Source organism: Salmo salar, chromosome ssa07, assembly GCF_905237065.1.
Source record: "Salmo salar chromosome ssa07, Ssal_v3.1, whole genome shotgun sequence".
NCBI lineage: Eukaryota > Metazoa > Chordata > Actinopteri > Salmoniformes > Salmonidae > Salmo > Salmo salar.
The window spans coordinates 47,205,861-47,233,171 of record NC_059448.1 but is presented as its reverse complement, the minus strand read 5'-3'; the positions used below and the strand labels follow the sequence as shown (position 1 = coordinate 47,233,171).

The 27,311-nt window shown below is 44.7% G+C and overlaps 1 protein-coding gene across 3 annotated transcripts in view; it reads right to left on the bottom strand.

Annotated features, from left to right (window-relative positions):
- Window positions 1-27,311, bottom strand: part of LOC106609413 (synaptotagmin-1) — a 230,959-nt gene that overhangs the window by 129,693 nt on the left and 73,955 nt on the right. For all 3 annotated transcript variants that reach the window (XM_014208212.2, XM_014208215.2, XM_014208213.2), the window contains exons 2-3: window positions 26,927-26,977; window positions 5,075-5,166 (exon numbers count right to left, since the gene is read on the bottom strand). The gene's annotated coding sequence lies outside the window, so the exon portion shown is untranslated. The remainder of the gene's footprint in view (window positions 1-5,074; window positions 5,167-26,926; window positions 26,978-27,311) is intronic.

The window sequence follows — 27,311 nt, the reverse complement described above, 5'->3', positions numbered from 1 at the left end:
GAATTTACCACAGGTGGACTCCAATCAAGTTGTAGAAACATCTCAAGGATGATCGATGGAAACAGGATGCACTGAGCAAAATTTCGAGTCTCATAGCAAAGGGTCTGAATACTTATGCAAATAAGGTATTTCTGTTTATTTATTTATTTGTAAAAATAAAAAATAAACTGTTTTTGCTTTTGTCATTATGGGGTATTGTATGTAGATTGCTGAGGATATTTTTTTTATTTAAGCAATTTTAGAATAAGGCTGTAACGTAACAAAAATGTGTAAAAGCTCAAGGGGTCTAAATACTTTCCGAAGGCACTGTATATTACAGTATTGTATGCCAGCAGGCTGGGTCTACAGACAGAGTCAGGGTATAGGAGTCAGTGCTGCCTGTGTCAGACAGTTAGTGCCCCCCGGGCAGGGCCTGATTGTGTATAGGACTGGGATAGGGGATTAGGGAGGATTTGGAGAGCAGTCATTACCCTAGCCTGTGGAGGGTCTGATAATTAAATTACCTCAGCAGCCATTCCGCTGCCTTCCCATCTATCTACTATACACAGACCAGGGCTTTCAAGGTCACTCTGGTCATATCTGAAATGAGCTGCATGGTCACCATCCTGACTCAAGATCCTGAATGACACAGTTGACTTGAAACTTGATCCGTGGCATGAACAACACATTGATGGTGGAGTGCAACTTAAGTCAGGACTTGTTTATGCCTTTGCAGTTCACATTGAGACTGACACATACATTCAAATGTCTGACTGTCTCAGACCTCTGATTCTCTCCCTCTCTTATTTAAAAATCCTGAGCATCAGCTCTCATGTTTCCAACTACTCTCTGCCCTTCCCGATAGCATGTGGATTGGCTCATTGCCATGCAGTGGCTGAGATCTGCAGGTGGTCCTCTGGTGGTGCTGTGGTTGGTGGAGTGAACAGTGTGTGTGGTTGGAGTGGGGAGTCTGACAGGAGATGGGCCCAGCGTGATGGTGGTGAAGTGGCCCAGTGTGGGAATACTGCAGCTGGCCACATCACACCGTTCCCCCCTGGTGTCTATGCTCAGACCAGGAGGGGCTGTGACCTGCTGGGAGAGAGATGGGGAGAGCGCTTGGAGAGAGAGAGAGAGAGAGGGAGAGAGAATGGATGAGTGGAGGAACAAGGGAGAGAAAGCAGGGACGAGAAGCTAGAGGAAGAGAGAGTTAGATAGAGGTGATGAGGAGAGTGAGCAAAAGAATGAGGGAAAGAGAGAGAGAGAGAGAGAGAGAGAGAGAGAGAGAGAGAGAGAGAGAGAGAGAGAGAGAGAAAGTGGGGGTGCAGAAGAGGGAGATGTGGATGTATGGTCGTGGTTGAACAGTAGCAGCTCCCACATAGAGATTGAGGGTTTGTCACGATCTGCCAGTGACCACCCCCACCTCGTGCACACACACACACACACACACAAAAACATACCCACCCTACCAGAAAAAATTCATTGACCTACACACTCTACATGACATTGAGACTTGTAAACAGCCGCAATAGCCAATTTAAATAAAGGTTAGAAGAATCACTAACGCTGATTAAATACATTTCTCCTCTTCTTAATTAATATCACTCACACATTAACATGAATCCACGCATGAGCAGCCACGCACAGTGACAACGTACATGAACCTGCTCAACTGTAGTAAATGGAGCCAAAGGTCACCCATGTTGAGGCAATTCCCAATGACCAATGTAACTTCATGCTTATGAGATTCCATTCTCCATGTTCTGGAGTTGACAGCCTTGACAATAAGCTGTTTTTACCTTCACGACCATATACCAGCGTTATCATAAACTGAGGGCTGATGTGCTTTTTAATCCAGCCCACACATTCCCAGGGATGACAGAGGCATTGAAACACACACCACGTTCCTTAATTGCCTGTCACTCCGTCACGATTAAAGCAAATTAATAGACATCCCTTCCTATAAGATGTGATCGTATTCACTAGTCAGTTTTTTAAGGACCATTAAGGCTTGTTGATGAAAGCAGCAGACGGAAAGTACACCCAAATAATGATCCTACTCCACTGCTGTGCGAGGGCAATAGATCAGCTGCGTGCCTGAACTGATTGCGGTTAGCCTAGCAAAGAGTCACCGATAGATCTGCTGGGGAAAGACAGGGTGATGCGCGTGCTGTTGAGGGTGATTTGCGGCGACACACGTCTGTAACGGGGGTTTAGCTGGGCTTCGTCTTTGGAGAATTAGAACATCGGTCCTGAACAGCCAATGAAGCTTATCACGGAGGCAGATGATTTCTCGGTGGGGAATCATTCCCAAGAGAGACCATCTGCCCGCAACTTTCCATATCACAACCGTAACTCACAATTTCACCACCGTTACTCTCAATGTCACCACCGATAACTGTCAATGTCACCACCGTAACTCTCAATGTCACCACGGTAACTCAATGTCACCGCCATTACGCTCAACGTCACCACCATAACTCTCAGTGTCATCACTGTAACGTTCAATGGCACAACCATAACAGCAGTTCGCTAGTGACGATACTGCTTGCTTGAACATGAATCACCTGAAAATCAAAAACTGTTCTGCCCATTTTTCTCCTGTAATGCATATACTATATGACATATCGCACACCTGTGAAGGTTTCTGAATGTATGCATATTGTCCCGTTAATTGGTGTTCTCTCATACCCTTACATTACTGCTCCTCACGGTTAAAGATGGCTGCTCATTGGGCAGAGCTGAATGTGCGTGTCAAACACCTGTGTTTGGATGGGAGGCGGTCCAGGCTCCCGGTGTGTCTAAGACAGATGTTTCATGGGACTGTGGTGGCGGATAAGTGATGCTGTACGCAGTACGTCAGGTGGCAAAAATCCCAGACACCTCAGGGTTTTTAGCTTTTGCGTGTGATTTCCCCCCCCCCCCTTATTTTTTCCTATAATGTGGTTAGTGAAGTAGAGCGAATCTGGAGACAGACGGGGGATTGGCAGAAGCCAGCGAAGTCAGTCGATCAACAGACATGTATCACAAAACAATGCCGTTCGGAACACACAGAGGACGACAGCAGCTGGTTGCCAGATCCCCTCTGAAGCACCTGACTGGTGTGATGCTATCTCCTTGGCAGAATTAGGCTGCCTCAAGGAGCAATAATTACAACAAGCGATCTTAATCTCCGCCGTGGGAAGGAGAGCAGAGGAGAAGAGGGGGTTTTCTTCAGTGAAGAAAACCACCTCCAATCATGTCACGTGGCTGAAGGCAAGACACCCACCCCGTCCAACTACCTCTTCTTCCATATGGAAGTCACCTTGTAGATGCCCTTGACTAGAACCCCATTGCCATTCCAGGGTTAAGTAACTTCTTCATTTAGCCTCGTCGTTGAGATAGCTAGACAGAGTAAAAGAGCGAGCTTCATGCTCTGTTCGTCGTCCCCCTTCGCAGCAGAGCTACTGAGACAAGTGAGTTAGACTGGAGAGAGAGAGGTGGGAACCCGGCCGGGACTCCTTTACTTTAGCCTCGTCTGCCCTAATCACCGACATTGTATTGCATTGTTTTATCCAGGCAGATTGGGGCCCTGCTCAGAGGTTCATGGGGGGGAGGGGGGATAGGAGACAGACTTCCTGGTTCATCTGAGGTGCCCACCTCTATCTTTTCCCCTCTCTCCCTCTTTCTCTTTCTCTCTATATCTCCATGGGCCGCACTCTGCCACTTTGGATATGTCATGGGTAATAAGGATGAAAAATTGGGACCGCTCCCCTCGGTCCCCAGTCGGTGCGGTGGCTTCGGAGTCTGCCCTTATACGCCCAGAGGAGGCCACGCTCAGCACCGCTCACAAACAAAATGGAATTTAACAAGGCCTGAATCAGCCACAACGCCTCAGCAAATGGCTACTCAACCCACTGCACCTGTCTCGCCAGCTGGATGTACATGTTGTTATAGTAGAGTGGTATTGGGTAGTGTAGTGCGAGGGAGGGAGGGAGAAAATACGGTTTGTGAACAGAGGACCAGGACAGAGTTCCCTATTGGTTAAACTTACACCAGGGTAAGACTCCATATAATCTGCCTGGCTTATATTAACACTGGTTTAATCAGAATTCATTAATTCCTTCCAAAGCCATATTTGAAACCTTGTGTGAGATGATAAAACTCCCTTAATCCTTCATCTTAATTGTTTTTTTCACTCTTCATTTGTTTTCCTGCAATTTATTCAAATACGACGTGAATCAACAGTGTGTGGTATCCTCATATTTGTGTTTGCCGTTTATGATGACCTTGGTTGCCATGTTGTGCCCTTGGCCACTCAAGCTCAGTCTCCCCTAGCTTGAGAGAGAGGATTATCACGTATGTTGTTGGATCTGAAAATGTGGCTCTGGTTGTTATTGTTTGCCACAGCATGACATTCAAATGTGTGCAGTAGTGTGCAGGAATTAATATAAACAACATGAGATCAACAGAACCCCTGAACCCCCCCCCACCCCCGCACCCCACCCCCCACCCCCCACTTACATTCAAGATAAGGACTACAGTGTTTGCCATTGGATTCCCACACGATAACATGATTCATCTTCCTATTTGGAGCTCTTTACATTATAGCCTAATGTATATAGTATGTTTGTGCCTTTCCTGCTCTAATAGGTCAAATCAATAGTTTATTAGTCCAAGTCTTTAATCCATGAATGAGCTATGGTGGCCAGAGACTGTAGCATCACATATCTTACTCTACAGTACTAATGAGGCTTTCAGTGCTGCGTACCACTGTTTGATGTGTCTTTTCTATTAGAAGTGTTTCTTGGTGGCCTCTATGAGTTGTTTAATGCATGTATACACAAAATGTGCGGAATACAAATTAGCATTAGTCATTGTACATTGTGAAACAAATCTCTGTGGAATTCTTCTTCTTTTTGGGATTGCCCCCTGTGGTCATTGGCATTTAAGGATAAGGAACCAGGGGACTTAGGTTATTTGCCCATGGGGGTTGGAGATCCTTGGGGTCTGAGACAGTGAATAGCCAGAGTGGCTCTGTGGACCTGTGGCATTTCCACTGAGACAGGGTGTCTGTTTTGTTTGCCTGTCTTGGAGGACGAGGGAAACAGAGACTAACCTTTAACTCAACGGTGTCTGCTGCTAGGGGGTCTTCCAATGCTGCTTCTTCTTCTTTACACAGGAGTTGCACGCAGTCGAGATAGTTCACAGCTGAGGAAGAGACAGACGGAGCATGTTAATGTGGAACAACAAAAAGTATGCAAAGTTCATAGAACTGAATTGAGACTAGTTACTGCAGGTCGGTTACTGTTTTCAAGAGACATTTTAAACTAGCCCAGTCAGATATTTTGCTATTCTATGTATCGATTCATAACATATTGTGTTCTTGAGAGTAGCCATTTTCTTTTAAGAGTACTTTATAAGCCAGGCGCACAAGACCAATAGCATTTGCATTTCAATTCTTCCAGCCAATCAATGTGTACTGCAATGGGCTCAAATGGCAGTATCCAGAACCAAGGCAAGGTGAAGTGAACCAATGTCATTTCACCCAGTTGATTTTTCCATCAGCTCAGTTGTGTTTGTGTGCGTGTGTGTGTGTCAATGTGGGGGGTGGCAGGGATCCATTATCGATGGAGCGCTTGCACAGCTGATTGGTCGTGTTCATTTAGAAGCCGGTGGAACCAAGTCATGAGCTGGAGACCAGGGACGGGGACCAGCTGGGGATCTCCTCCCCACAGATGCTGCCTGCCACTACAGTGTGAAAGGCACTCCAGCGTGGAGGAGGAGGAGGATGTGGAGGAGTGCGGACCATCTCTAGTTAGGGTCACAGCAGAGGATTTTCAATACTACTTCAATGTCTCATTTCATTGTAAATAATGTTTGAAACGAAACTAATGTGATCGGTTGACTGTATTTTGGTTTTAAAATGTATCCAAAACCAATATCCAATAAACACCTGGATGGAGATTCACAGAATCACAGAATATATTACTTCAAAATGGATAAATAAAAAATGCAAATAAGATCTGTCCTTGCAGCATACGTCTCAAGGTTCTGCTGTGATGGAGAGCTATCTGCACCATCTTGACGGCGTGGGGATGTGGAGATGGAGTTTGTGATTCCCTATTCGTTCCCCCATTATTATTGAGGAGCTATTTGCCGGGCCTTTAAAAGCTATTTCCTCCGGCTGGCACTGGCAGGTACACAAAGGCACAAAAATTCAGAGGCAGTTTGTGTCTCGTTTCAGGAAACTAGGGTAAAATTACGAGCCTAGTTGGTTTAGGCATGGAAAAAGACAGGAACCTTCCTACTAGCCGTGATTGGCTGAGATAATGTATGGGTTGGACATGCCGAGAGATGAGTTTTGGTTGGTCTGCCATGTAGAACGCTTCTGTCTATAACATGAGCTGGTCAGTACGTAGATAATCCTTTCTAACACAGCTTTTTTTCTAAGATCACCTAGTAGAACTGCATAAATGTTGCTTTCCACTTTCTGGAGGAACGAGTTTTGAAATCAGTGGAATGCCCGGTGGAATTAGAGTATGAATTAGAAAATTCTGGAGTTTGATTGCAAATAAATATGCAGACGGAGACAAAAAGAGAACACACAGAAGGCTGTTGTATAAAACACCTGTCTCCGGATTACATCTTCAAACTAAGGGCAACCATGGAATCCATGACAGAGAAGCATCCATCCATAGTCATAAAATAGTCTGGCTAGTTACATTTTCAGATATTACACGTTTCTAATTTTGTCAGAAAGTCATTTTCATTTCAAGTTAAAGCGTACTGTTAGTTATATATAAACAACATGTCATCAAGAGATCCCCTGAACCCCCCCCCATCATCCCCTGCTTAACATTCAAGAGAAGGGTAAGTTGCCATTGAATTCCCACACGATAACATTATTCATCTCCCTACTTGGAGCTCAATGGAGCTATATCCCATTATAGCCTTATGTATTACCATAGATGTAGCCAGTGCCATGAAATACATTTTTCAGCTGTAAGTTCCTGCTATAGAATGAATCACGTGCTCTTGTTAACATATCCATGAATTACATTTGCCTAACAATTGGTGCCACTCTGTCAACAACACTTGATATTAACCCCAGCACAGCCATCCTCAGTCAGTGTGTCATACAGCACGCTAAGAACGTGGAAGGAGACAATGATATGGTGATGCTTGGTATAATACATGGACATGAATGAAATCTCCACACCTCATCACAAGTCATTTATCTCTTCAGTATTCGAGAGTGTGTACTTTTTCCTTTTTCAATGTTATATATTGTCACATACACCAGATAGGTGCAGTGTGTGTGTGTGTGTGTGTGTGTGTGTGTGTGTGTGTGTGTGTGTGTGTGTGTGTGTGTGTGTGTGTGTGTGTGTGTGTGCACTTGTTTGAGTGTCTATGCTACAGTAAGTAACTAGTGGGATTGCTTTGAACCTTACCACACACATTAGATTTAGCACTGCCAACGTTTCCAGCTGTTCTCCTGTGTATATTACTCAATGTACACACAGAGCACAGTAGCGTTGTGACAAGTAATCACAGAACAATGGTTTTGAGCAAATCAATGGGCTCGCTACCACTTCCACCGCTCGGCTAGATGCGTGTGAAAATAACTGCCATCATAGGAACACAATGTCATTGTCGTTATGATATCCAAACCGCCGCTTTCGTGGAAATGAGCGTTGGCTTTCGTGACTCCTACAATTTGTCAGCTACAGTATCTGCAACAGCCAACCACCCTTTCACCGTGTTATTCCTCCATCCTGCATTTCCATTTAGGGTATCCACCACTCTCCACCTCCCTCGCTCCCTCCACCTCTCTGCTTGCCTGAACACGTGAGTCCATCTCCATCATCCTCATATCAGATGCCTCTGCTAGAACTCCTCTGTATTCTGACCAGGTAGCCCTTTATTGCTTATTCGCTCTTAACGCTGGCCATTTTGAATGGGTCTCGGGCGGCAGCCGGTTGAATGATGCGATCCGTCTCGTTGCCCTGTGATGAATGTAAGGCCCCATGCGGCCTTGGCCGGTTCCTGAGAGCTATGGTCTGCAATCACGACCAAGCACAACCCTCAGCTCAGTGCGATGCCAAAGGGAGAGATTACATTTCCATCTCTTACATTTCCATGTCTTAGAGACAAAACATACATACAAGGTTTGTGTTCTGGTCTGTTTCCCTGGCTTGGGTTACAACATGAAGGAGACAAGTGGTGGAAACCATATGTAGATGTGTGTTCTGGTTTAAGGACCAGTGCTGGGGGGATGGGTGACAGGAGATATATTACCCCAGTAATCTACAGTGAGGGGTGAGCGGTAAAAACAAACATGACCTTGAGGACTTGGCCGTGCCAATCACCAGAGCCTTGCTCCCCTTGACAGGCACTGAGGCAGAAACCCAACGCTCTAGATATGTCAGCTGGTGTAATGACCTGACCATTGGCTCATACCATCCCATCGTTTCTGAAGGGGGATCCAATATGCAATACGATGGCAAAGCATCTCATGAGAAGTCATATTTGTTGGTGAAGACAATGAGATGTTTGTGAAAATGTCATCAGATGGAGAAAACAAGGAGGGTGTCACACCATGATCTGTTTCACCTGTCCTTGTGCTTGTCTCCACCCCCATCCAGGTGTCACCCATCTTCCCCATTATTCCCTGTGTATTTATACCTGTGTTTTCTGTCTGTCTGTTGCCAGTTCGTCTTGTTTGTTCAAGCCTACCAGCATTTTGTCTCAGCTTCTGGTTTCCCCTAGTCTCTCTTTTTCTCGTCCTCCTGGTTTTTGACCTTTGCCTGTCCTGACCATGTACCCGCTCGCCTGACCACTGCCTGACGCTGAGCCTGCCTGCCGTCCTGTACCTTGGCCTCTGCTCTGGATTATCGACCCTTGCCTGCCTTGACCTGTCGTTTGCCTGCCCCTGTGGTTACAATAAACATTGTTGCTTAACACAGTCTGCACTTGGGTCTTACCTTGATTCCTGATAGAGGGAAGAACCAACACGTTTTCGCTCAGTTTTAATCATTTAGATTCTGACAATAGCCAAGCCATTGTCTTTTACAAATATGAATCTAGCTTTTAGTATGTATTTTCATCATGCGCTGGGACACCATACAACGCCTCAACAAAACAGGCATATAAACATCGTAGCCCATCTCCTCTTTCCCCTTAAAGAAGGACAGGATACTGGTGTTCTCTGCCTCAGAGTCTACCCACTGAGATGATTGGTGTTGACAGAAAGCCTGGAGTGAAAGAAACAGCCTTCCTGACAGCTAGAGAAGTCTCATCACACAATCCTGTCTGAGCACATTCTGTGAAACCAGGCAGTTCTGTGGAAAGCAGCAACGTCCAATCACTAGAACACTTGGGGTAATGGATTTCTATAGAGTGATACCTGTAGTTGGCTCTGTACTGTACTGTAGATTGGAGAAGGTACTTAAGTATTTACTGTATAATTACAGTTGAAGTCGGAAGTTTACATACAACTTAGCAAAATACATTTAAACTCAGTTTTTCACAATTCCTGACATTTAATCCTAGTAAAAATTCCCTGTCTTAAGTCAGTTAGGATCACCACTTTATTTTAAGAATGTGAAATAATAGTAGAGAGAATGATTTATTTCAGCTTTTATTTCTTTCATCACATTCCCAGTGGGTCAGAAGTTTACATACACTCAATTAGTATTTGGTAGAATTGCCTTTCAATTGTTTAACATGGGTCAAACGTTTCGAGTAGCCTTCAACAAGCTTCCCACAATATGTTGGATGAATTTTGGCCCATTCCTCCTGACAGAGCTGGTGTAACTGAGTCAGGTTTGTAGGCCTCCTTGCTTGCACATGCTTTTTCAGTTCTGCCCACACATTTTCTATAGGATTGAGGTCAGGGCTTTGTGATGGCCACTCTAATACCTTGACTTTGTTGTCCTTAAGGCATTTTGCCACAACTTCCCACAGCTAATGCTATAAGGACGTTGTTAAGTTGTCTGTTTTGGCGGGCTTTGTGTGCAACACCACAAGCATATTACCCTGGGTCTGTTAGTTGACAGAGGTAGGTATATAGGACATATAGTTAGCCAGCTAGGACAAAGATAAGAACAATCTCACCCCCTCATACTTTACATTTGCATAAGTTTTTTTGGTCATTTAGCAGACGCTCTTATCCAGAGCGACTTAACAGTTAGTGCATTCATCTAATACTTTCTACTGAAGCTCTGAAACCTTCCATACGTTGAAGAACGAAGGCGGAACAACACTTTCTCCAGCATACTGATTTCCATCTGCTTTCTCTCATTTCAACCTTACACTCACTCATAAAGACTGAGCACGTTGTCACTCCTCCATACTTTTCCTTAACTATTTCAGGAGGAGACTGGACTGCCTGTCTGTCTGCCTTGCGCTGGCTGTTTGTAAGGGCTGTCAGCCACAAGCAACCTACGGTGCTCATAATGTTCTTTCGTTCCCCGCTTGTACTCTGTCTGATTGTAGACACGAACACCGGTGAAATATCAAGATGGAAATAAGAGTGCTACGAGGCTTAAAGGAGATGCAGCGACGACGGAGGAACAGGTGACAAACAAAAGCCAGCGAGAAGGCTTTTGTTATTGTTTCGAGTCTTGTCTCTCCGAATAGTATTTTTTCATAATTTTTTTGACAACTCTCTCAGTTCTCCCCGACTGACTCTTATTCCCACCAACCTCTCTCGGCATGCCCACAAAGCTTGAATCATAAGTCTTGGGTGGAGACATGCCACCCCGTGTTAACAGGCTATTTCTGTGGATTAGCTATCCCGTTGTGACACACTTGCAATCCGCTCCTTCTGCTGGCTGATGGCGGCTCGTGGTGAGAGTAATTACAGTACAAACCCAGGCAATCAATTTAAATTGTAAACTCCCAGGACTCTGGCAGACATTTTTCTACACTTACATTTTGTTACTGTTTAGATTTTTTAGGCTCATGTCCTGTGGACATGTGTTGATCAACATGTATTTTTCTCCCATGTTCCATGTCAAAGCACATGGAAACTATTCGAACAGCTGCCATCAATAGTGAATTTACAATATCTGGATATTTAAGACCTTGTATTTCTTTACAATATTGTGATCAACACTCTTCAATGCGGTCATTTGTACTGAATAGTACTATTGGTCCACTTGAGTGATTGTAAATATTTTAGTGGTCCTTGATCCGCAGCGACACCACATACAGAAGCTCTTTATGTGTACACACAAACACAAACACAGCTCCAACGCTGTTCAGCCTCGTCTCCTTTAAAGAACAAGAAGGTAGCTAGCGATCACATCGTCCCTAAGGTAGACCCTTATCCCTGTGACAGTGAGTGTGGCTGTGCTCCGTCCTCTATAGACACTGCCCTCTGAGCAAACAAGATTACTGTGATGAAGACGAGCTTCCGTGTTTAATCCCTGTCTCAAGGTACTTTGGGGGTGACTCACTCTCTCTGACAACAACAGAAACTTTGGAGACAGAGTCTTTAGTGGGGACGCAGCCCTCAGATACCCGCTGCAATCGCAACAACGCCCTGATCAAAAGATCCCTTGTAAGTGCAGTCGTTTTCACAAATACAAAGGCCTGTGGCTTTTCGAATTGGTCTGTGAAAATGGCTGATTGTAAGTGTTTTAATAAGATGAGGGTAGAGAGGTTAGTCATTGTCCATTGAGGGTGCTGAAATACACCTCCACATCTGAGTTAACAAAGCAAACAAAGACAAAAAAACACTGTTTGAATTGCACTGGCTGGTGAAAGTTCCTCTTCTCTGCCTCCCCTCCAGCTTCCTTCTGTTGGTTCACAGAGTAACTGGCTGTCACATAGAGCTCCATCTCTAACCTGCCTGTGGACCATAGTAAGCAGAGAGCAAGGGGAGGGGAGGTGGGGATGGATGGGGTCCACCAGCTGGCAGTGGAGAGGAAATTGTTCCTGGGCCGCAGGACTCTGGCTTATTTCCTTATTCATCCTCCAGTGGTCCAAGCCAGGGCTCGATGGGAACACAGTCATTGAACAATACAGCCCTCCTGTTTCCCATGGTCTGGCAGTCACCTGCTCATACACCGTGGGATGGCTCGGTCCGGCGCACATTTTGTCATTGCAGGACTCTAGGTCCAGCTTAATCAGCCCTGTCCAGAGATAGGGCCTGTTAGGGCACCGATGACCATGATGGAGGTTGACAGGTGTCGTGTCTGATATACGAGTGCCATAGGAGTGGAAAGAGAGTGAGAGTGAGAGAGAAAGAGAGAGAGAGAGAGAGAGAGAGAGAGCAGTACGCCTGGCTGACAGAGGGCCATTTGAGCGTGGGCTCCTCCATCTTTTCCAAGGATGGCTGATTCCGATTTCTTCCTCTCCCCCCACTAATGTGGCCAATGCGCTCGGGGTTATCCAAGGTAAAGTGATTGTTATTCTCTCACAGACCAGAGGCTTTCTTACAGTATCCAGGCTGCCCCCTGGGGCAGGAGAGCATGGTAGATCTCTAAGATCTCTAAGAGAGATGGATGCCACTGAGAGAGAGGGGCAAGACAAAAGCAGGGAGAAAGAAGGGGGGGGGATTCCCTCAGTCGTGACTGCATTGCTTCACACAAAACTTCCTCAGCCTGCACTGACATTAGTTGTGAAACACAACTTTGAAATGCCTGGCCTTGAAGTCTGAGACAGAGATGACCAACTCTCTCTCTCATAATCATGTCCCTTTTATGGAAACTATGTAAATGATGTGTAAGGCTCCTTTAACAATTATTCTCCCCCAAGTTATCTTTACTGGTCATTATCCATTAACCGTAATGGAATTCAACGATAAAACCTAATGCAAAATGTGTCAAATGCTTTCCACGTTCAATTACTTGGAGATCACATTGGACTACCGGTGGAAAATCATTGAGGCCTCTCAGAACAATTTCATGGACCGCCGTATCTGGGCATTGGAAAAGAGTCCACGTGTGTTTGGGGGGTAAAGTTAACTTGTATTGGTCTGCATTGATCTTTCCGGAGGAGAATGGGTTGTTTTATAGAGTCAAGAGAGACACTCTCTGACCCAATCGGGTTTTGTAAGGATGGGTCTTCGATTGGGCTGATTTCTCTGGTGGCGTTTTCATTCGAAGGCAGGAACATAGACACACAGGTGTGGTCAGGAATACAGGAGAAACAGACCAATGTTGCTCTCTAGAATAACCTGTTTACCATGGAGCTGTAATCCCAAAGCTTTTTACAACAAACCTTCTAACCGTGACTAACTAACCACAGTACGCACAGGGTGTGTGTGTGTGTGTGTGTGTGTGTGTGTGTGTGTGTGTGTGTGGGGGGGGGGGGTGTGTGTGTGTTTGTGTGCGTGCGTGCGTGCAGTGCGCACCTGGGTTCGCGTGTGTGTAGCCTGCAAACTAAACCGATGGGAAATCATCTAGGAGGACGGAATTAACTGTATCCTGAGTTTTGGCAGTGTGGAACATAGCAGCAGGTCCATAATGAACAGCTGAGACGGACAGTGAGGAGAGTTGCTGCTGCTGCTGCTGTGTGCCGGCCCTCCTCCACTCATTAAACCTCCTGAGGCTGTGCACTGTGAACTGCATGTGATCGGTCCACTGGATGGATTCACTGCTCTCCCTCCACAGGGCAATGGCAGAACAGCTGCCTGTGTGCATCACGGGAACAAACCTGAAGCTGTGTGCACATACTGTGTGTAGGCTGTGTGTATGTAGATGCATATGTGTGAAGGACAGGCGATTAAAATGGGGACAGAAGGGGTGGAGCCAATGGCACCTGGGGAATGCAGTGTGTATGGTAGTTTAGTATCTGACCCCTGACTAGAGAAGAGAGACCGTTGTGACGGTTAAATCATACAGCACGATGACAGACGTATCGCATCAGGATCTGTCATCCATGGATGATTTGCATATCTGGATGACTACCTGAGTGAACCTTTTCCCTGTAATAGAAGGGAACAGAAGGAAACAGTGGAACCTACGTGCAGCGGGGAGACGTCTCATGAGTCTTGTTTTTAGCGCTATTTGACCTACATTGAGATGAACACCATTCAATGCAGTACCAGCACAAGCCTGAGTTATTGATGACATCTACAGCTTGAACCATAACCAATTATGCAAGCCCTTACATGTCGGAGTAAAAGGGTGATGCAACCTGGCTTCATCAACACTGTATTAATAGCAGATGCATAGCATGCTGAGATGGTGGCCACATGAGAATACACACAGAATCAGTCTTTTCTTACAGCTCCATCTTCTCTCTCTGTTGATTATCTAGAGCCATTCACTTCCATATCCCTCCATTTCAGTCTACAGGTCTCCATTTTGACTGTAATAGCCGCTGTGATTATGTTACATGGCAACAGTATTGGGATAGTTATCAAAGTGCACTTTCCTGGCACTGTCTTTCATCAGAGGCCAATTCACAATACCGAGGGCACAAAATGGATGCCGGCGCATTACTGTGACTTTACAAAGACCCTCAGATCGCTGCCCCGTCCGTCTCTCTGTCTCTGTCTCTGTCTCTGTCTCTGTCTCTGTCTCTGTCTCTGTCTCTCTCTCTGTCTCTCTGTCTCTCTGTCTCTCTGTCTCTCTCTCTCTCTCTCTCTCTCTCTCTCACACACTTACCCACACTGCCTCTTACCCCTGGATGATCAAAGCTGGCCTTGTCCCTGTAAAAGCCTCTGCTCTGGGGGCCTGGGGGGGTCAATGACTCTCTCTCCCCTCTACCCTGGCCTCTTTGTGCACCAGGCCTAGACTTTCATGTGCTCCCTCAGTCCTCCTGTTATTACCCAGAGTGGGTGCCCCAACAGATGCCTGCATTCTATTTTCCTCTTTAAATGCAGATTAAATGCGGTGGAGGGGGCTACTGCCTGGATCAGGATGAAAACGTCCACTATGTTCTGTGGAGTTAAAGGAGAGACAGAGGATACTCACAGCCAAATAGTACATGGTTAGTCTGCTGGGGTAAACAAAATGTAGATTGAGGTCAGGGTTCGGAGTGGGCCCATCTGAGAGAGAAATGGGACACAGTGGTGTCAAGCTGTCACCCACTTCCAGCACCACTCCGGCAGGACATGAGAGGTTTTTTGTGCTTATCTTTGCTGTTACTCTGTGAGAAGCCCTTTACTGCTTGTTAAGAGCCTGACTAAGCTTCCAAGCCCCTGTGACAGAGTACTTGGTGGCCCACCCTTGCCTTTGTAAACAGTGCTGAATCTTTCTAAACTTTGTTACTGCTATTCGACACAATACATTGTGTCTATTTATCCAAGATGGCTGCCAAGCCATGTATAATGAAACCTCGCTCTAATTGGTTTCAACCCATTCCAATTCCACAGGCTGCCCACTGTCATCAGCCTTGTTTGTTGTGTCAGACTGTCAGCCATTACAGTCGGGCTGACTCGGATCTACTCTCCTCTACATTCTGTGGTGCTCTGTATGTGTTGTGTCCATCTGCCCCGCGTCTCTGAGGAGAGAGGCAGATACACAGGGAGGAGGATGATGAGGTAACGCCAGCCGTATGGTAATCATACCGCAGCCCTCAGCAAAACTGACGACACTAAGAGGAGCTGACATTTCAATGTGCTACATCTCACTCTTCAGTGAGCGGAGGGTGACATGGGGGTTAAGCTAGCTCCCAACACATTTTTAGAACACATTCTAAAAATGGCTTATCTGCCTATGTCTGTGTTGTTGTGCGAGGTTTAATGAAAAACAACCCCAAAAGCTGATAGAGCGCAACGATGCATGCTCATCTTTCAAAATTCTCAAATCTACTCGAGACAGAATGATTTTCCATCCTTGGGAGAACTACTCTGTCTTCCTTCAGTCTCCTTGCCTTTAAAGTCTAGGCTGCTGTACTTATTCTCGGAGGTGTGAAAGCCGTGACGTGGTTATCAGAAATAACAGCACATTCTGGGGAAGCTCTGTGGTTTCTTAGCAACTCTACTGCAAACCTATTCTCTATGCGATGCTAATAAGACATTTAACACTCACCAAATACAGAGTGAACGGGCAAATGACATCAACGAGGAGCAGAGTGTGATAAACTAGGTAGAAAATAAAAAATAAAACCGATACAGGATGTAACAGAGTATATTTAAGCAATAAGGCCTGAGAGGGTGTGGTATATGGCCAATATACCATGGCTAAGGGCTGTTCTTATGTACGACGCAACGCAGAGTGCCTGGATACAGCCCTTAGCCGTGGTATATTGGCCACATACCACAAACCCCCAAGGTGACTTATTGCTATTTTAAACTGATTCCCAACGTTATTAGAACAGTAAAAAGTACTTTTTTCCCCCATACTTGTCAGCCAATCAGCATTCAGGGCTTCAAACACCCAGTTTATAACTCACTTTCACTCACCCCCTGAGATTATGGATAATCCTAATTACAAGCAATCGGAGGCTCAAATCTGCCACCGCTTCTTATGTTTGCCATCAGAGAGCACAAGTCCGACATAAAGAGGAATTGAAGTACTATGACAGAAAGGGTTGCCAATGACCTATATTTTGCATTACAGTAAGTCACCTGTTAAATTGCAGTTACATGTGGCATCTCGTTACCAAAATAGCATGCAGGTTACACTCCTACAGTACGCAGTCAGTAAGATCCCAATGGACAAAGGGTGTATCCTTGTTGCGTCATTCTGAGAAGGCATGGAGTGGGGAGATTGAGTGGGGGCAATTCCAAGAAAGAAGGACAGATGCCTCGAACAACTCTGCATTGTGAACATTGACTCATTATTAGTGGTTCCACCGAACATACAAAGGCATGTTTAAATGAATAACCAAGACAAGTTCTTACAAGCCCACAATGGTTTCCTTCACATCTGGCACCCACTGGGTTGGTAACTGTGCCATGTCCGACATCGTCGTGACCACCGCTATCGTGACTCGTTGGAGAGGAAAAGGGACGGCACCGTTGTGTCTTTGTGTGGAGGGGAGGCCGAGTGCCCTGATACAATGGCTGGCTACAAAACCCCTCGCTGTGTGCACAGGCCTCAATAGGACATTCCCCTGAGAAATCACTTCTGTTTTTCATAACTTTTGACTCAGAGAGCGGTGCAAAATTAACACTGTTTCTTCAGAGCTGGGACATTTTTCAGTTCCTGAATCCTTTCATTAACAGAAAAAGATGCAATCTTCTTTTCAGTTTACACTCTCTTTCTCCTTAGCAGGTGTTCTGGGCTGGTTTCGGTTCCTCTCCTGCTCCACACACCTCTGCAGCGGGGAGGGGCGGAGATCCGCCCAGAAGTCGGGGGGACGGCTGATGAAGCGACGCCGACAGACGGCTCGCCAGTGTTTAAACACAACAAACAGACACCCAGAATTATGCTCCCATGTTCAATTTACAGCCCACTGTGAGCCAGCGCAGAATTAAATAAGCATCTGGGTGTTTTGGCATCGGGCTGCTCTGCTGTCCGTGGGCTTAGAAATCTCTCTCCCTCTTCCTCTCTGAAGCAGGAGCTAGAGCAGAGCAATGATGCAGCCCCCAGTCTGTAGAGTCTGCAGGGACCTAGTCATTCAACTCACAATCAGCAGACACACTCCTCCTATTCCTCTGTGTGAACAAGACTTCATTGGAGTTGGGACATTTGTGATGGTGTGGTGTTGGTTTTTCATTGGCCTTTGCCATTCATATATGGATGGTAGTTATCGGAAGTTATACAATGGTTTGGTCTAATCCTGAATGCTGATTGGTTAAAACCGCATTCCATCCGGTGTCTATTCCACAAGTTACCACCGGCTAAATCTATGACATTAAAATGCCTATTTACTCTGTTCCATCTGACTGCACAATCCACTGTCTCATCAGCCCAGCCAGACAATTTATGAACTTGATCTCCACTATAAAAAGCATCTAGACATTATCTCACATTTCTTTTAGACTAACATTTAGTTTTCACCACGGAGATTTGTATAAACCTAACTGTCTGTCTCTCTTACATTTGCAACATTGTTTCAATATTCAAATTCGATATCCAGCTGTCGCATAGTAATGAAGGTGTCGTGAGTCGGGACGAGACAGACAGACAGACAGGCAGCTTTTCTCAGCCAGTCGAAATCATGAATCAGCATAATGTTATGATATATACACAGAAATATCAATAGAAAACAGGTAAAACTAAATGAAGTGCAGCCTTTCCAGCTTCCATTTAAAGTGATTGTTATTAGCTGTGTTGTTGCCTAGCTCCTCTGAACGACAGTGTCCTGATGAGAGAGCACATTTTCTATGGCAGGTGATATCATGACTTATTAGCTCATTGTTATGGATGTATCCAAGTAAATGTCACTAGAAAACAGCTTAAATAAATGCAAATGCAGCTAATTTGTTGTTATTCTGGCTGCACTGTTTGACGTGACTGTAAGTTAACTGTAGTTGACTAGCTAGCAAGCAATGGATAAGTACGTTGCCAGCCACAACGGCAATGGAACATTTAGAACAAATGACTGGGTTGCAACCATAGAAACAGAACAAAAAGACTGAACGACTGGGTCTCGTCTCTGGCAACCGAACCAATAGAACGAACGACCAGCCGGCTTGGGTAGCAACCCTAGATTTGTGTTGGGACTATATCTTGGGGAAGGATGAAATAGTATAATTAAATTCAATAAAATACAATTTTTTAATGAAAATATGTAAATCAATATTTTTATATTTTGCTAACATTTTGTATAAAAGTGATAATACCCTCAAAGCCGGTTTATAGAGGACTTGGCAATTTTTCGCATGGAATAGCCTTCATGTCTCAGAACAAGAATAGATTGATGAGTTTCAGAAGAGTTCTTTGTTTCTGGCCATTTTGAGCCTGTAATAAAACCCACAAATGCTGACGCTCCAGATAGTCTAGTCTAATCAGAACAACAGTTTTCAGCTGTGCTAACATAATTCCAAAAGGGTTTTCTAATTTTATTTATTTCACCTTTATTTAACTAGGCAAGTCAGTTAAGAACAAATTCTTATTTTCAATGACGGCCCAGGAACAGTGGGTTAACTGCCTTGTTCAGGGGCAGCACGACAGATTTATACCTTGTCAGCTTGGGGATTTGAACTTGCAACCTTTCCAATGCTCTAACCATTAGGCTACGCTGCCGCAAATGCAAAGCATGGTGAACGACGACACTTGTCAGCATTAAGCAGTGTCTAAATGATGCAAGGTCACGCAACGAGGTGGACACTGAGGTCAGTGACTGACGAGTGAGAAAGGCATGTATGGCATTAGCCCTGGTGGACCTTAGCCTACTCTGTCAGGGAGTTAGACCCAGAGCGCTGCTACGCTGCTTAATGAGAACCGACCAATCACATCTAATCACTACTAAAGCCTGCATCTCCGCTGGCTTGGTCGGGGTGCACACATGATTGTGGAACTATACGAGGTCTAATGGCATAAGCCTTTTATTTCATAGTAGCAATGAAGGATTAGCCCAGGATTTTGTATTTCTATCCACGTTCATTTACAGCAGCATGTTGAATGTACTGGGTTTTACAGATACGTGTGCACTACACTGGGGGTTGGGCTGTGATGCTGTTGGCTGTGTGGCCTCTTCTTCTGGCTAGCACACCATGCTCAGTAACCAGTAGGCTGATGGGCATGTTTCTGTCAGCACAGCCTCTTGATCCTTATCCAGGGAGCAGTGAAACCACCCTCCGGTGAGCCTCAGGACAACGCTGATGGGTAAAAAGTAACATCACTGTGTTCAAAATAGCTGCGGGGTTGGCATTTTCCAGAATGTGCCACTTCCCATGGCGTTCGCCGTGTCCTTTGTGAGCCAAAGCGTCTCGGTGTAATGGCTGTCGTAGAGAGGGGACCAAAGCGCAGCGTGTTGATTGCTCATGATGAATATTTATTTTTACTCAGAACACTAAAGAAAAAAATAACAAAGAGAAAACAAAAGCGCACAGTTCTGTCAGGTACAGAAAACTAAACAGAAGACAACTACCCACAAACACAGGTGGAAAAAAAACCTACTTAAGTATGATCTCCAATTAGAGACAATGAGGACCAGCTGCCTCTAATTGGAGATCATCCCTCCCCCCCAAAAAAACATAGAAATAGAAAACTAGAAACTAAACATAGAAATACAAAACATTGAAAAACACAAAACACCCCCTGTCACGCCCTGACCTACTCTACCATAGAAAATAACATCTTACTATGGTCAGGACGTGACACTCGGACACAGTGCAGTCACCATGCAGCTGGAGGAGATCTGAAAAATGCAGAGATGAAGCCTGCGAATGTCCCGTGAGAAAAGTGTGTTCCTTGAGAATATTGTCTAAGCTGTCCAGGACATGTTTTTGACTCATTAGCCTTGTTACAGAGGAGTACAGTATATCCTTTACCAACCGAGGACAGGTGACCACTGCATTGTAGGTATTTATGTACCCAAAGACCAATGGAACCATGTCAGATTCAGAGGCTGTGATGTTTTGAGGAACTCCCTGAACATCCAAAGTTTTCTCAGTGTCTGAAGCTGAACTTCTCACAGGAGAACCCAACACATCTCCGAGATGGATTCCTTTTCATGTTTCTGGGCAGGCTTCATGTGCCTGGTCTGGCCTTCTATCAGTGGTGTCCCACTCCCAACCAAACAGTTTTTTAAGCCAGGTGCATTTCCTGATCTACAGGCTTCTCTTTCCTCAGCGGGAGAGACTCACTTCAAAGGTGTGGCCAGTAAATCCAGGGCATCTTCGTGCTCAACCGCAAGGTCTTCTGCTGAATGTTTTACGGTCAGTGGGAATCTCCAAACTTTCTTCCCTGGGTGTCAGATATTGGAATTGTGTTATGATTCACCTGCAGATACCACTGTCACAGCATGTCTTCTCTCACATGTCTTGCTTATAGCTGAACTCTCTCATGACAACTCGTATTGATAGACTTTGCCCTCTGCGTTGACCTCCATTACTCAGTGTAGGTAAAGAGCTACCACCTTCACATGATACCTCCAACGACTTCAATTTCCTAGGCAAAAACAGCAGGAGAGCGAAAGAGCCAGCAAAAGAGACATAAAGAGGGAGAGGCAGAGAGAGCGAATGAGAGCTAGGGAGAGAGAGAGCAGTCCCTCGCATTAAGCAAATCATTTCATGCACGGTGGCAGCGTTATGAAGAGAAAAAATGTCACTGAGGATCCTATCAGTGGGATCAAATTGAGGATCGTATTAGTGGGATCAAAGTGAGAACTATGTAAAATATCTGGGGCAGGTTTCTTAAACTGTTCTGACATCAGCCAGCGGTGATTCATCCGGATGCCTCGTTGTGCCCAAAGCAGCTCCGTAGATCTACTAATGCTAAGTAACATTTGGTTTGTTGAAAATGTTATAAATCACATTAGGAGGGAGTTTGAAATAGCTCTATTTGTGGGATGGGGAAATCTTTGTGTGTGTGTGTGTGTGTGTGTGGCAGGGGGATATGCAGCCTTAGTCCCTCTTTCCACACTTTCAGGGAGTGTTGTGGTGTTTTCTCCCCAGGATTAGGCCCACTGACTACAAGTGGGTCCACATTCACTACCGGGAGAACAAACAGACTATGCAGCTCCACAACACTGTCAGACACACAATGTCTGTCTGGGACTTTCTTCTCTTCTCTTTCTTATCCCTCTCTTCCTGTGTGGAATAATGGCTTCCTCCATTCATTCTCTCCCTCCTCTCCAGGAAATCAATAGCGATGATAACAAACTGAAGAGAGGTCCTCAGTCAAAACAGCCCATTGAGCCTAAATGTCACCGTTTGGAGTCCAAGATTGATTTATTCTGGCAAAATACTGGTTGCTATCTTGAAATTGCCTCCTTTCCTCATTCCCTCTCTCCTTTCTTTCATTCTCGTCACGATTCAGGAGAGTGTGCTTTTACTTCTCTGTACTTTCAAAGTCTCGTCCAAAGTTCAAGTAAGCAAACATTTTACTTCCTCAATCTCGGCCTGCAGGGGGCTTTAAACGGGAAACCCTAATGGACGGCCTGATTTAAGGCATCACAGCGCGACAACTTTAGACTCATAAAGACACGCTCTGATGGCTTGGTTAATTACGCTGAATTGTGTGTTTAGCAAACGTAATCTGTCTGGGAAATATTTAAACAGACTCAATCACAGTGATAATGCCTCTTCCACTTCAGACTTTGCAATCAGCAGTGCTCAGGGGCCAACTCTTGGATGGTTCGACATGGCTATTCAGAACTTTCTGTAGGTGACGGTGAAACAATGCTTTTAACCTCTGACACAGCTATGGGATTTCAACGGTGTGACGGTGTGTTGCCAATTTCATATGCAACTCACTGCACAAAATAAACTTCCATAACTTAATCTCACTCTGCCTCTGTGAGAGCCTGCTAGGCTAATGGAGTCCGTAGTGGTTTTAAGAGGTAGTCCTTTTAGTGTTTTTTCACACATTAATATAATGTTCTATGTTTAATGTGCTTTCTTGGGCTCCTTTGGTATACAGCTCCATATCCATTCTCTCAGAATGAAGGTTGAATTTACTTTTGTGTTTAAGGAACACATGCATTTGGGCGCTGTCAGTCACATGAATTTGTGGGAGAGTAAACTCATCTCCAGGCAGGGCCAGATTAATATACTGTAGGGGTTTACCGGGCCTGACACTCCTGGGCCCAGGCCTGTGGGGGGGCCAAGAGGGAGAACATTTTTATTTATTTTTTAAATATATATTATTCACAAAACATATACTGTATATATTAAATATACTACCGTTCAAAAGTTTGGGGTCACTTAGAAATGTCTTTGTTTTTGAAAGAAAAGCAAATTTTCTTTGTCACTTTAAAATCAATTTGATCAGAAATACAGTTTAGACATTGTTAATGTTGTAAATGACTATTGTAGCTGGAAACGGCAATTTGTTTTATGGAATATCTACATAGGCGTACAGAGGCCCATCATCAGCAACCATCTCTCCTGTGTTCCAGTGGCACGCTGTGTTAGCTAATCCAAGTTTATTATTTTAAAAGGCTAATTAATCATTGTCACCCCCAAAGCCAATTCCTCCTTTGGCCGCCTCTCCTTCCAGTTCTCTGCTGCCAATGACTGGAACGAACTACAAAAATCTCTGAAACTGGAAACACTTATCTCCCTCACTAGCTTTAAGCACCAGCTGTCAGAGCAGCTCACAGATCACTGCACCTGTACATAGCCCATCTATAAATAGCCCAAACAACTACCTCTTCCCCTACTGTATTTATTTATTTATTTATTTTACTCCTTTGCACCCCAGTATTTCTACTTTGCACACTCATCTACTGTCAAATCTACCATTCCAGTGTTTTAATTGCTATATTGTATTTACTTCGCCACCATGGCCTATTTATTGCCTTTACCTCCCTTATCTCACCTCATTTGCTCACATTGTATATAGACTTATTTTTCTACTGTATTATTGACTGTATGTTTGTTTACTCCATGTGTAACTCTGTGTTGTTATACGTGTCGAACTGCTTTGCTTTATCTTGGCCAGGTCGCAGTTGTAAATGAGAACTTGTTCTCAACTTGCCTACCTGGTTAAATAAAGGTAAAATAAAATGTGCATCTCATTCAGTCATCCATTTTGCTGAGGCAACGTAATGCTCCTTGGGAAGAAGGTTGAGGAGAGAAGTTGACTTGGCAACCTACACCAAGATAAAGAATGACTGTAGAATTTGAATTGCCAAAGTTAAACTGATTATCAATTGAACTGCTAATGTTCTACTCTGTTTGATTAAAAGCTGTACGGCCCTATTCTCAGTGAAACAGTATCCATGCAAGACCTCATTCCGAAGCGAGCCCTCAATTTCCCTGTAATTTCCTCAAAGGGACAACATTAGGTATTAAATTACGTCCCCACAATGGTAACCTGGATACATCCACACTCTGTTATTAAAGAACAATCACAGAGTTTTGCATGGCGCAGAAACCGAGGACAAAGAAGGAGATGTGAATTGCGTTTGGTGTCACCCCGGCCCTATCTGAGGAGCGGGACCCAGCGGCTGATTAAACGAATTAGGGAGGAAATGAAATAGTATAATGGCTGAGATTCAAAGACGAACATGGAGCATAGCCTGTCCCGTTAGATAAGGGAACGCAGGTGAACACTAACCTTGTCTGAGGAGAAAGAGGAGCTCATTTTGGTTGCTATAATACCCTGGCCAAAGAGGGAGAGAGAACTATGTCTAAAATGGGTCTGGTCTGAAAGCCCACTCTGAGAGACCTTAATGTACTCTGGAGGGGGAGTAGTCAGTCTGGTTATAGACAGCTAGGGCGATGGATACACCCTGTAAAATATCCCCATAAAACCTCCTTACACCTCATCCTCACAGCTCCTCATGTCAATTATTACAGTCGGTGAACCAACGTTTTTCTGTCAACTTTATAATTAAGCAATAAGGCCCTGGGGAGTGTGGTATATGGCCAATATACCACGGCAGAGGGCTGTTCTAAAGTACGATGCAACGTGGAGTGCCTGGATACAGCTCTTAGCCATATACCACAAACCCCTGAGGTGCCTTATTGCTATTATAAACTGGTTACCAACGTAATTAGAGCAGTAAATATATATATTTTGTCATACCCGTGGTATACGGTCTGATATACCACGGCTGTCAACCAGCATTCAGGGCTCGAACCACCCAGTTTATAATTGTCGCTAATCACTGTGCTATATTGACACCAAAACAGTACTATGACACTCAAGAGTGAATTCAAAGTTGTTTGTATCAATCTGTGTGACCGTGAATGTTTTCTGTTGCATGTCTATCTGCTTTGCATTAAATGAAGGGGCTCCATCTTGCAGCACTTATCTCCATCCCACTCACTTCTCTCTCCCTGGGAGATATGACTGACTGAGCACTGAGTGAATGAGATGGTTGTCTGTCTCTCCAAGCAGCTGGGAGCTGAGAGCAAGATGACATCCACCAGCAGATTGATGACTCTCAGTGAGCCGGTAAACTGTAAAGTTATTACCAAGTATCAGAGGAAAACATTAAATCATAACAAGTGTTCCCTGGTTCAACTCGTCGCCTGGCTCAAACTCAATACTTCATGGCTTTGTTGCAAATCTGTGATTGTGACAATATCTTACACTGATACCATTTAGCATAATCTATGTGGGCGCAAGCACTCTAAACGCTGTCATCTCCCAGACTAAAGTGGGAGACTGGGTAGAGGCAGGTGATGGGAGAGGCAGGTGATGGGAACCCTCAAAGGGCTTCCCCCAGATAGAGGGTGAGATTGTCAGAATCAGGCCAGGATCAGTGTTGTGGAACAGGGCCAGGCTACTGCCTCAAAGCCCAAAGCCTATGGAAGGTGTTATAAGACACTGACACATTGACAGGCTCGACCTTGGTGGTGAGAGAGCCTATAAACCTGCTACTGTCCTCCCATCAGATCTGGCCCATCTCCCACAACAACATGTCAGGTGTGAATATGCATTTAATGCCAGGAAACACTGTCCGGATTATGTCCTGGATCTAAATGGATTAAGGGGGTGTGATTGTTGCCAGTACACCCCTGTCCCTGCCTCAAAGGTGGGGAGGCTATGTGGAGAAGAGGAGGGACTCACTTGGCAAAGAGTAAACACAAGGATGGTAGCAAGGAGACTTGTCTTACTAGAATGACAGACCACCATGACAAGGTGGGATTATGTCCCGATCATAAAACATGGGTGGTGGTTAATATGCCTGCTAATAGGATGAGGCTGGGAGATGGGGATCAGGGTGGTGGTGAGGGGGGGGAGACAGCAGCGAAGAGCCTTGAAGATGTATTGGGACACATGGAGTTCATCAATCACAGGTGACAGTTGGGACAGATGCAGGGAGCTCCATTCACCACAGGAGACAACTTGGTGCTCCATCATGTAAAATGAGGCAGCGTTAATTACTCGTCTATACTGTCACTGCCTGTCCTTCCAACCCAGCCACCAGCAAAAACGAGCAAACATACATACTCTACTGTAAAGACGAGGGGTCGTATGTGTCAAGTGACTCAGAGTAAGAGTGCTTATCTCAGATCAGCTTCCCCTGTTCATGTAATCATATTCATTGTGATCTAAAAGAAAAAACTGATCCTAAATCAGAACTTGTGGAGAGAAAATGTCATGTTTCACTGCCATCTATTGGTAATATGACACACACTACAGATCCCTTACAGAACATTCTCCTCTGGAGTGTGGCTCTATTCTATTGCCTCTCTAGTTCTTCTTGATCACAGATGACTCCACTCCATTGGATTAACATACAGTCCTCAGAGTCACTGACTTGGGGGCCATGTTGTAGCCTCGGTGGTGAATATTAGATTCTCCCGCCAAGAGATCTCATTAGAGCAGGCAGCAGGACAACGTCTGCATCCCAAACGAGACCAGAGGACATCAGGCATTCTGGTTCCCTGGTCAATTCACTAACTTGATACGGTAAGTTGAGTGACAGTATGTGCGTCAGCTGCTTTTAAAATGTTTCAATAAGATGTCCCATGGAGTAACTCACTGTGTGTGTACTGCTCAGGTGCTATAGGCTAAATGCATGTAGATACAGTAAGAGCATATAAGCCACATTTTTGCATAAGTCTCCCATTGACATCAACCTGTGATTCACGCAAAAGGTCGAGCAACATGTGGTATTCCTAAATCGGGGAATTGCAGTGGGGTCGGCAAAATGTTAATATAATAATAAGAACAATAATAGTGATTATTAAGAGTACAGATTATTGTATGAGACAATATATAAAGGCTTTTGAGAAAAATAATTTGAAAAATACTACTTTATTGAGTAGGCTTATACATGTATTTATCTGTTCTCTTAAGTTTGATAAGAGAGATGAAAATCGAATGAATTTAAGGTTATTTGTTGATCTTAAAATCGAAATTGACAGATTTGAAGGTTGTTTCATTAGATTTGGGATGGGATGGTGTTGCCAGAAATATATACCACTGCAAGCGCAACACAATTTGTGAAATGTTACATGTTGAATCAAGGAAAAATGTAATCAGACACTTACAACGTCTTCAGTCGGTGTAGATTCCTTGTTGTTCTTCCTATGACTGGTTCACTGCAGAAGAGACAGACACTGGTATTAGATCTGGCATGCGTGTCCAAACACATTCAATATAAAGGCAGAACTGCCTAGGGCCATCCAAGAGAAAGAGATGAGGGTCACCAGAGAGCAGCAGTCACAGAGAGGAGAGAGAGAATCATACTGTACAAGAGTGAAAGTAGGCCAAAGCAACATAAAACAAACATATGGTTCAGTGAACTCCAACATGACTATGAGTGTGTTTTCTCACAAAGGAAGAAGCCTCCCTCTTGCCTGAATAGAAGCTTCTGCTTCAAGTCTAATACTGTATAGCGGGAAGTAGGTGAGCATGGTAAAACAGCAATGACAG